Genomic DNA, 9,194 nt, shown 5'->3' on the forward strand with positions numbered 1-9,194 from the left:
ACTTGGTGCAAGCCCGTCTGGGTATCCACCCACTCATCAGATATTCTCCCGCCAAACAGCAGTAGTCAGTAGTATTGTGTTCGGTTTGAAGGTTGAGTGAGCCACTACAGGCACAAGGGACATAAAATCTTAAGTAAAAAAGTTTCCAAGGTGATGGTGAGGATTGGTTAATATTTCTTACAGTATCGATAGTGGGCGGTGGTAACCACTTAACATCAGGTGGCCCATTTGACCGTCCACCAATCTATAACATAAAAAAACACACAATAGGTATGTATATATCCCACATTCACGATACCTAATATTATAGATATCAGCATAAACATTTTAGACTAATTAATAATAATAAATCATATGTTAAAATATGCAATACAAAAATATCATCAGATGTGAATAACCCGATATATTCAAATTTATTTCATGGCTTAAAGTATAACCGATAGTTCGCTGGCATTCATTTTATTTTATAATATTCTAACGGTTTTTAGTATATTTGTAAATATTTTATTCTTTTTTTAAACTTAGGTACGAAGCCAGTCAGCCAGAAGTTGGGTAACTGACAATTTTAAAATTTGTATTTGTATCTCCTTATATGTACCACATCGACCTTTGACTGCCCCTGAAAAAAGGTCCTGGGAACCGAGTCCTACTAGTGATGTCATGCAAACCGTCGTGATTTTAACTTCTTGCTGCGAGCAGAAACACTCCCCAATACGCCCTGAACCTATGTGCGATCTCCCTCAGGACAGACCACTTGGAGCCTGAGAAGGCTCAAACTTCAAGGCAGAGTTTAGTACGTCCACAAAGTCGGTAACGCTGTAATTTCCGGTAAAAATAACATCATTTACATAATTAGATAAAAAAATAAAGGCTCTGTGTGCTGCAAGTCGGACCAGTAATAATGTTGGTTTTTCTATTAGTTAGTGCGCCCGACCTCTTTCCGGTCGTATGGGATCTTTGTTCTGTTAAAATTCATACAAAGCGCCATTTTGTAATTAAGAAATCAACACCAAATAACGAGACACTATAAACGTTTTAATGTACGTAAACGAATCTGTTTTGCGTGTTTCCAATAAGCCGGATTATTTCCCACAAGGCATTTGCGTTTAGAAAGGAAAGCGTATATTAAATTCAAGGCAGTTGACTACACCCAGTATATAGTGTTTATATATTTAATCAGTTAACGAGTGCATTTTTTATATTATTAGAGTTACTATATTTTACATATAACCTACACCAATGGTTTGCTAAACACGGTTTAAAGATAAATAAATAAATTTTGAAATCGATTTATGTAATATCATTGGTCGAGATTTTGAATAATCTTTTTTTGTTCAAAAAGTAGGCCATAAAATTGTTAAATCGCCCGAATACAATTTTTTTTTTAAGTATCTTTCGTGAGGTCCAGAGAAGTCTCGTGGAAGTCCCTGGCCTGTTGAAAATCATGAGTTTTTCGACTTTGATTGAATAAGAACAATTCATTGAAAAATATATCATTGTGGTCAATATTTACTAATCCAAATGTTTTAGAAATAAGTTTTAGTTGCTAAATAAAATAACAGAAATAGTTATAGCTCAAATTGAGCTCCCAGGTCTCCCAGAGATCCCAGGTCGGTTGGTTGCGACGCCTTATCAATGACGACATACATAAATACAGGGACTAATAAAGATTTATATTCTACAAATTAATCAAGTCTTTCTAGTCTTTGCAGTTGTTAGGGCAAAAAAATTACCTATGTGTTAAAGGAGAAGTATATACGGTCTGTAATGGACAAAAGTTTATAATATTTAAAAAAAAAAAACAGTTTTCTTTTATTTTTACAACTTACAATAAATATTTTATAAACTTACAATAATACAACTTTTACAATAAATATTTTAAAGTAAAAATTATTTTGATTTTTGCTCGACTTTTAGGGTACTGAAAACGTAAATGTCACCAAACTACGAAATAGGACGTTAATTCTTAAAAGCGATATATGATATTTCTGATATTACTTACAATATAAGTCAAGGATTTGTGACATTATGACTATATAATCGTTAATAAAGTTTTTATGGAGTTGTTTATAACGTACCTAGTGATTGTATACTCTTTGGTGGTGTTTTTTGACGTTTGGCTGTGTATTGTATTATCAGTTGCTTGTATTTGGGACTGAGGATCCTTGAATTATGATTTAACTTGGTACTTATGAAGCTCATCTTTATTTAATAATAATAATCGTTCTTTGAAATTTTTTATTTTTTTTCATTTAGTTTAAATAAATATAACAATGACTGAATCAAATTCACATTAAGTAAATGTTATCTATATAGATCTTATGAAATGCTTGATATTGGATGCAATTAAGTACAAAAAAATTTAAATTATAATACTTTATTGGCTACAAAAAGTATCCTTCGAGCCGGATTTGAACCAGCGACCTATGGATTACAACGATATTACTCTACAGTCCACCGCTCTACCAACTGAGCTATCGAAGGTTGAAATACAATTTTGAAATTTTAAAACATATTATAAGGAATAATGTAAGTTTTTTTTAAGGTTATATTATTTTATTTTCAAAATGTTTTTTTTTTTCGTTTTTGGATAGTTGATAATTATATAACATAATTTAATAATGTATTGTTATAAGTTTTAAAAATTGGCTATGTAAAAACTCTTAAAATTCGCTTATTTATTTATATTTTAGTTATATTTATAAAATTATAATTAAAATAAAAAAAAAAAATTGCAAAAATACCGCCCCCGGGTGGGCTCGAACCACCAACCTTTCGGTTAACAGCCGAACGCGCTAGCCGATTGCGCCACGGAGGCAGATGAGCAACATTGTGAAATTAGTAATCTAATTTTATATATTATCCTGGTTTTGTAACGTTATAGTTAGTCGAAGATAATACTTAATAGAGTACTCCTTATTTTGTGTATTTGATAAAAAAAATTGTGAAATTACGATAACGTAATATAACAAATTAATTTAAATTGATATATCATTAATGTATGTATTTAATTTATTAACAACATCTCTTTTATTTTATTAATATTAACTAACAAACAGAAAACAAATATTCTAACACAAATTAAATACTAATATTTATACACTTATATTACGGTAATAACATATAATAATAATAATATATTAATGTTTTTTTTCACAGCCACCTCATTTTATCATTACTCAAAAAAAAATCCAATAATGTACTATTTTATTAATTAAATATTGATAAATATAGTTAACTTATTCAAGAAAACCAATCGTTTTATAGAAATTATGTTATACAAAAACTTATGCACTATTTCATTATAGCAGTAGCCGTCCTCGGTAGTATAGTGGTAAGTATCCCCGCCTGTCACGCGGGAGACCGGGGTTCGATTCCCCGCCGGGGAGATCTTTTTATTTTTCGTTGCTTTTTTTAATTTATAGCAATTGTCCTATTCAAATTTATTTGTTATTTTTTAACTTTAAAATTAATTTAGAATGTCTACAAATATTTATTTTTAATATATCATGAAAAATGAAAATGCAATGTATTAAGTCCTATTATTACAATTGAGTTTCTTGTCGGTTATAAAAAAATAATATATTAAACCTATTTACCTACACATTTATATACCAATATATTATATTAAAAATATATCATAATATTATATCAATGAAAGAAGGATATGTATGTCAGTCAGTTTATTTATCACTTAAACGTATATATTTTTCTGTGTTCATTTTTTTATGACAACATTCCCCCTCATCCTAGAGCCCTCGGTGTCAACCAGCTATCCCCCAAACCTATTTATTCAATAGATTGTATTAATAAGACACTTAACTTTTGTAATGTATTTTTTGTTTAAGTAATTGTAAAATATTTGTCTCATAGTATCTTTTGGACATGTGACTGCTAATTCAGCATAAACTTTCATGATGTATATTTCATGTACATACATATTATAAATGCGACAACAAGGAAGGAAATTCAAATACTTTTTATGGTGTTACCAAAAAGTTTTTTAAAGTAATTGTTTCCATTGAATCACGATGTCGACATTCTAGATTAGGGCCGACCGCACCCCTCAAAATTACACAAGTTCACGTATCTTTGTTCGTATTGACCTTACGAGACCGAAACCACAATGGCATAACCTGAAAATTTATGATTTCAAAAACTTCTTTTTTTAACATTTATACTTATACGTTTTTTATAAACGTAATAGAAGAAGACTTCCACTCAATTACTTTAGTTTATTATATTATTAGCAATTTATCAATCATGCTTTACTAAGGTCAACTATTCAAAGGTTAATTATTCGATACTTTTTTATTACGTTTTAGAATTTGCGAGCAAAGTAGCTAAATATACTACTTGTAATTAGTGTTTTTTGTAAACAGCTGGTTGCTCGTCCCGACTTCGTCCAGATGAGAAGTATAAGAATTGTACTTATCACAGTACTGCCTACCGGGGTCTAAATAAAACATACCTACTCAAATACACCAGAAAAATATTCCTAAGTACGTCAAAAATACTTCGGAGGGAAGTTTTATAACATTGAAACGAAGATCTGTGTAAAATTACAGCTCGAAATACGGTTATCAGCTAAAGTACACCTAAGATTTTAATAAACGGTTTATTTTAATTTTTTAGGTTAGGTCACTTTAGACTTTTTCCTACAAAGTTGGCCTTCACCTTTCAAGAGGGCAGCGTAACTAGAACAGACCTCTGTACTGAGCCATTCACTTCCTTGAAATCACACCAAAGCTATAAAGAGATTTCGTTTCTTTGTCCGGATTCAATATATAACTAATTATGTCCGTTTTACCTTTGAGACTTATCTCGAAAACTAGCCACACTTGCACATGATATAGTATACACGTGTAAGTGTTTAACACAGGAGCAGTCTTTAATTCTACACTCTCATAGTCCAATGTTACGGCGACGATGGTATTAAAATACCGACTTCGTAACTCGAGGCTCGCGGCTAGATCACTAATGCCGAGATGGCCCAGTGGTTAGATCGCGTGCATTTTAACATCGTTTAAAATGCACGCGTTCTAACCAGGCGGGTTAAACCCAGGCAAGCACAATTGAATTCATTTCATGAGCTTAATTTGTGTTTATAATTCATCTCATGCTCGGCGGTAAGGGAAAAGTCGAGAGAATACCTGCATGGGTATAATTTCAACGAAATTCTGCCACATGTGCGTCGACCAAACCGCATTGGAGCAACGTGTTGGAATAAGCTCCAAACCTACTCGTCAAATAGAGAGGAGTCCTTAGCCCAGCACAGGGAAATTTACAGGCTGTTTCAGCACTTCAAGCCAAACCCAAACTAGCATTCTAGACCAACGAGGCGTTCAACGCGATCTCTATTCTGGCTGTTAATGTATTGCATGTAAAATTGTAGTACAATAATCGTACACTATTTAGATAGTCAAATATATTACTCGTGCAAGGTGCCTTACAGCTATAGAGCAGGGTCATGCATTCATGACATAATCGCTCGATAAAGTCATATAGAAGCACTTATAGCCTACGGTCGAACATCAGCGATCAAATTCAAACGTTATGCTTAACGTTGTGTCAAACGTCGACCTTCATCCCATCACGGCAACAGAAGTTTTATTTCACACCAGTCCCGTCTTTAAGACAACAAGCGCCAGAATGTAAGCGCTGATATGGAGATCTGCTTTCCCCAAAAAAAAAGATTTAAATGGTCCACTTCCGATGTTTCAAGATAGACCTGCTTCATAAAAGAACACCTCGTTAATAATAATAGGTAATACACGTGAATCTCGACCTTCAAACGTAGAGCAGCCGTCGTCTTATGGGTAAATTCATTAAAGTATTTTTTTTAATTAATAAGAATGTTGCAACAAGCAACTTTACTATAACGTTTAACAATAGATTTCGTAATTAGTTTTTTGAGTAACAAGCAAGGAACGTGGGTACGTGCTATGGTAGCCATTGTTCGGCCAATAATAACATTCTGTGCTATTAAAGTTCTGTTAAACCGTTCGGATTTGGTTGATACCTACAATTGTATTCATAAAATGAGAAATTAATTTTGTATACCTTTGTGCCGTCTCAAATTCCAAATCTTATGTCCCATTTGCAGTTGAAAGCTTCGGACCTTTGTAGTAGGCAAAGACCTTCATTAAAAGTATAACTCTTCGCCTCCACTGATAAAAGGAGAACTGGTTCTCTTTTTGCCCAGAGGATCGGAATTGCGATTCAACTAGGAAATGGCGTTTCTTGCCACGATTCCACGCGGTCATGATTCTTACAGTAACTATTTATAATTTTATTTGTTGATTGCAAATAAAGTTTAATATATATGTACACCTGATTAATTTAAGACTTTGTATATTTGTTTCGATGTAATGAAAAATTTAGAAGTATTCAACATATACCGGCGATGTTAATGAAAGTTGGCTCATGAGGAAGGTTACTAAGCATTGTAATTAGTACCTTACGTATTTATTAGAGTAGAGGATACATTATACTTTCTAGTCTGAAGATTTACGTAATGTAGCTTATACGAATTCGTATACAGATCCATCAATAATTTCGATAATTTTATGAAGGAGGTATTCTTTAGAACACAATATTAAAGCAATAGTCACTCTTCTAGAAGAATAACTCGAAATTGACATTTGATCCGGCTATAATATTAATAACATTTAATCCCAACACTTACCAAAATTGCAAATCAACAAGTCGATTTTAAATATCTTCATGAGTGGTATATAATATGAGTATTCTCGAGTGACCTCGAAAATCTTCTAATAGTTTGCCTCCTGCATAAGATTTTACGAGTTATTCGGGTCTTTCGAATCTGAATTTCAAATATTTCAATCAATTGAGCTGTATTTACAAACAATATTAACTATATATTATATTTAATTTGGTGGTAGGGCTTTGTGCAAGCCCGTCTGAGTAGGTACCACCCACTTATCTGATATATTTCCGGTAAGCAATACCAAATATTGTTGTGTTTCGGCTTAAAGGGCGAGTGAGTCAGCGTAAGAACACGGGACATAACATCCGGACATAAAATCATTGGCGATGTAAGGATTGGTTAATATTTCTTACAGCGCCAAAATCTATCGACGTTGGTGGCCCATTGACCTGTCTATATGATAAAAAACATTATTGCAAAAAAAATTTCTTCGTACCTCACTCTTAAAATATTTATAATACCCCAAAGAAGCCGGCTTCACTCGGTTAAAACAAATAAAACTAAATATATTTATTATGGTTAAGTTTCCATTGAGAACACATTTAATGAACGCACCCGTAAACGTCAAACATGGCCGCCCGTTGAACTGTCATGTCATTGAATTTTATGGATTTAATATCGAAATATATCGATTGATTGAATTTTGCGGCTATATATTGTCGACTAAAAATAATTTATTTTTTAACGATCTATATCTGTGGATAGATTACGATCGGGTACATCTACATAAATTATTAATATAGATTTTAACGTTACAAATGTTATAGTGAGTGTCGCATATCACCTTTTGTCATATTTCGATTGTGTTTTGCGGTCAGTTTCGAGTTTCATCTTACAAAATAGCTCCACCATCGAACCGATATATTTGTTTCATGATTGATTAAGTAAGCCTGTTTATAAAGTTATTGAAACTAGATCATTTCACATATTTTAATTCGATTGCTTTATATACTGAATTTCAAATACCTACAAATATCTTTATTCAACTGAGCTGTAATTTACACTGACTATTGTAATATATATTATATATTACTTGATGGTAGGGCTTTGTGCAAGCCCGACTGGGTAGATACCATTCACTCATCAGATCTCATCATTTTAATTCGATCATAAAATTATATCGAAAATATTACAATTCCTTAAAATAAAATTTAAATTTTATCTTTCAATATTATTTATAAAGCAATTAATACATATTTTAAGAGTAGTGATGGCCCTGTTACAAGACATTAATCTTAACAGAAGATTCTGAGTTCAAACCCGGGGCAAGCAACACTGAAATCACGTGCTTAATTCATATTTGTAATTCATTTTCTGCTTGGCGGTGAAGGACAACACTCGTGGTGAAACCTATATGTACCAGATGGGAATCTGCCACGTGCATCCACCAACTCGGTTTGGAGAAACGTAGTGGCGCGAGGCTTTGCCCAGAAGTGGGACATTAACAGGCTGTTACTTTTTTTAATTTACATATTTTTTTGCTTATTTTTTAATATGGCAATATTTTTTTAATTATAAAGTCTTCAATGCATATTTTATAAATGTGACTTCTTGTAACCTTGGCAACGTTATCTAAATATATAAAAACCAGTGTCCTGGTTGATAGACTAACAATGCACAATTTAAGCTACTATACATATACAGGATCTTTTTAGATCATTCTTTTGTAATGGGCGCTTAGAACTGATTTTGCCAGATTTTGATTTTAAGATCTGTGCCCCAAATACCAATGCAGCTTTACGCGCGTTGAGTATCGAGATTCAGTTCTATCTGTCAAATCGTAACCGAAAATTGTGACTTCAAGCCCCGAGCATATAATACTAATTTTCAGTTCAGTTCATAGTTGTGTTGTTGTGTGTGTTGTGATTTAAACACATTATTTAACCAATTGTGCTTCTACTGTTTTAAAGCCAAAAAAGAAAATCACAAAATATAAAACCGGATATTACAGAAAATTAAAAAATTATAATTATACTTAGATGAAAACAAAATACTATAAACTTCGATGGCGTTGAACTGACAGCCATAAAACTATTTTTAAAAAAAACTGATAAAAAAAATTTATTTATGTATATTTATTAGCCGATTAAATGTTAAGGAGATAGAACTGTTTACGTAAATGTAAATTAATGTTCTATAGAGGCGTATATTTGTATACCGTGAAAGATCATTGACCTATCTTAATAAAGCATTTCATTTAAAATAAAAGCCATACATTGTTTTATATGCACACACTATTGAACAAACTATGTAATCAAAGAAATTTAAATGATAAAGAATAGAAAAGAATATTAATTGCATTATTAAATAATAATTGTTCAAATAAATATGCAATGCAAATAATCCACTGCATTTAATAATATTATTTTTAAATTCATTTCAAATATAATACAGACTGTTCATATACGGTAAATGAATTTGTTTTAAAACTATTAATCTACACCATATAAAAAGTAACGTATCG

At 31.9% G+C, this 9,194-nt stretch overlaps 3 non-coding genes across 3 annotated transcripts; 1 reads left to right on the forward strand and 2 right to left on the reverse strand.

Moving 5' to 3' along the window:
• Window positions 1-2,396: 2,396 nt before the first annotated feature.
• Window positions 2,397-2,484, reverse strand: Trnay-gua (transfer RNA tyrosine (anticodon GUA)). Its single transcript is given in 2 exon segments — window positions 2,397-2,432; window positions 2,448-2,484. It is a non-coding gene; the product is annotated as a tRNA-Tyr (tRNA).
• A 260-nt stretch (window positions 2,485-2,744) lies between these two features.
• Window positions 2,745-2,818, reverse strand: Trnan-guu (transfer RNA asparagine (anticodon GUU)). Its single transcript has one exon. It is a non-coding gene; the product is annotated as a tRNA-Asn (tRNA).
• Window positions 2,819-3,317: 499 nt separating this feature from the next.
• On the forward strand, window positions 3,318-3,389 carry Trnad-guc (transfer RNA aspartic acid (anticodon GUC)). The gene has a single exon. It is a non-coding gene; the product is annotated as a tRNA-Asp (tRNA).
• The last annotated feature ends 5,805 nt before the right edge of the window (window positions 3,390-9,194 follow it).

This window comes from Vanessa tameamea, chromosome 22 (assembly GCF_037043105.1).
Source record: "Vanessa tameamea isolate UH-Manoa-2023 chromosome 22, ilVanTame1 primary haplotype, whole genome shotgun sequence".
NCBI lineage: Eukaryota > Metazoa > Arthropoda > Insecta > Lepidoptera > Nymphalidae > Vanessa > Vanessa tameamea.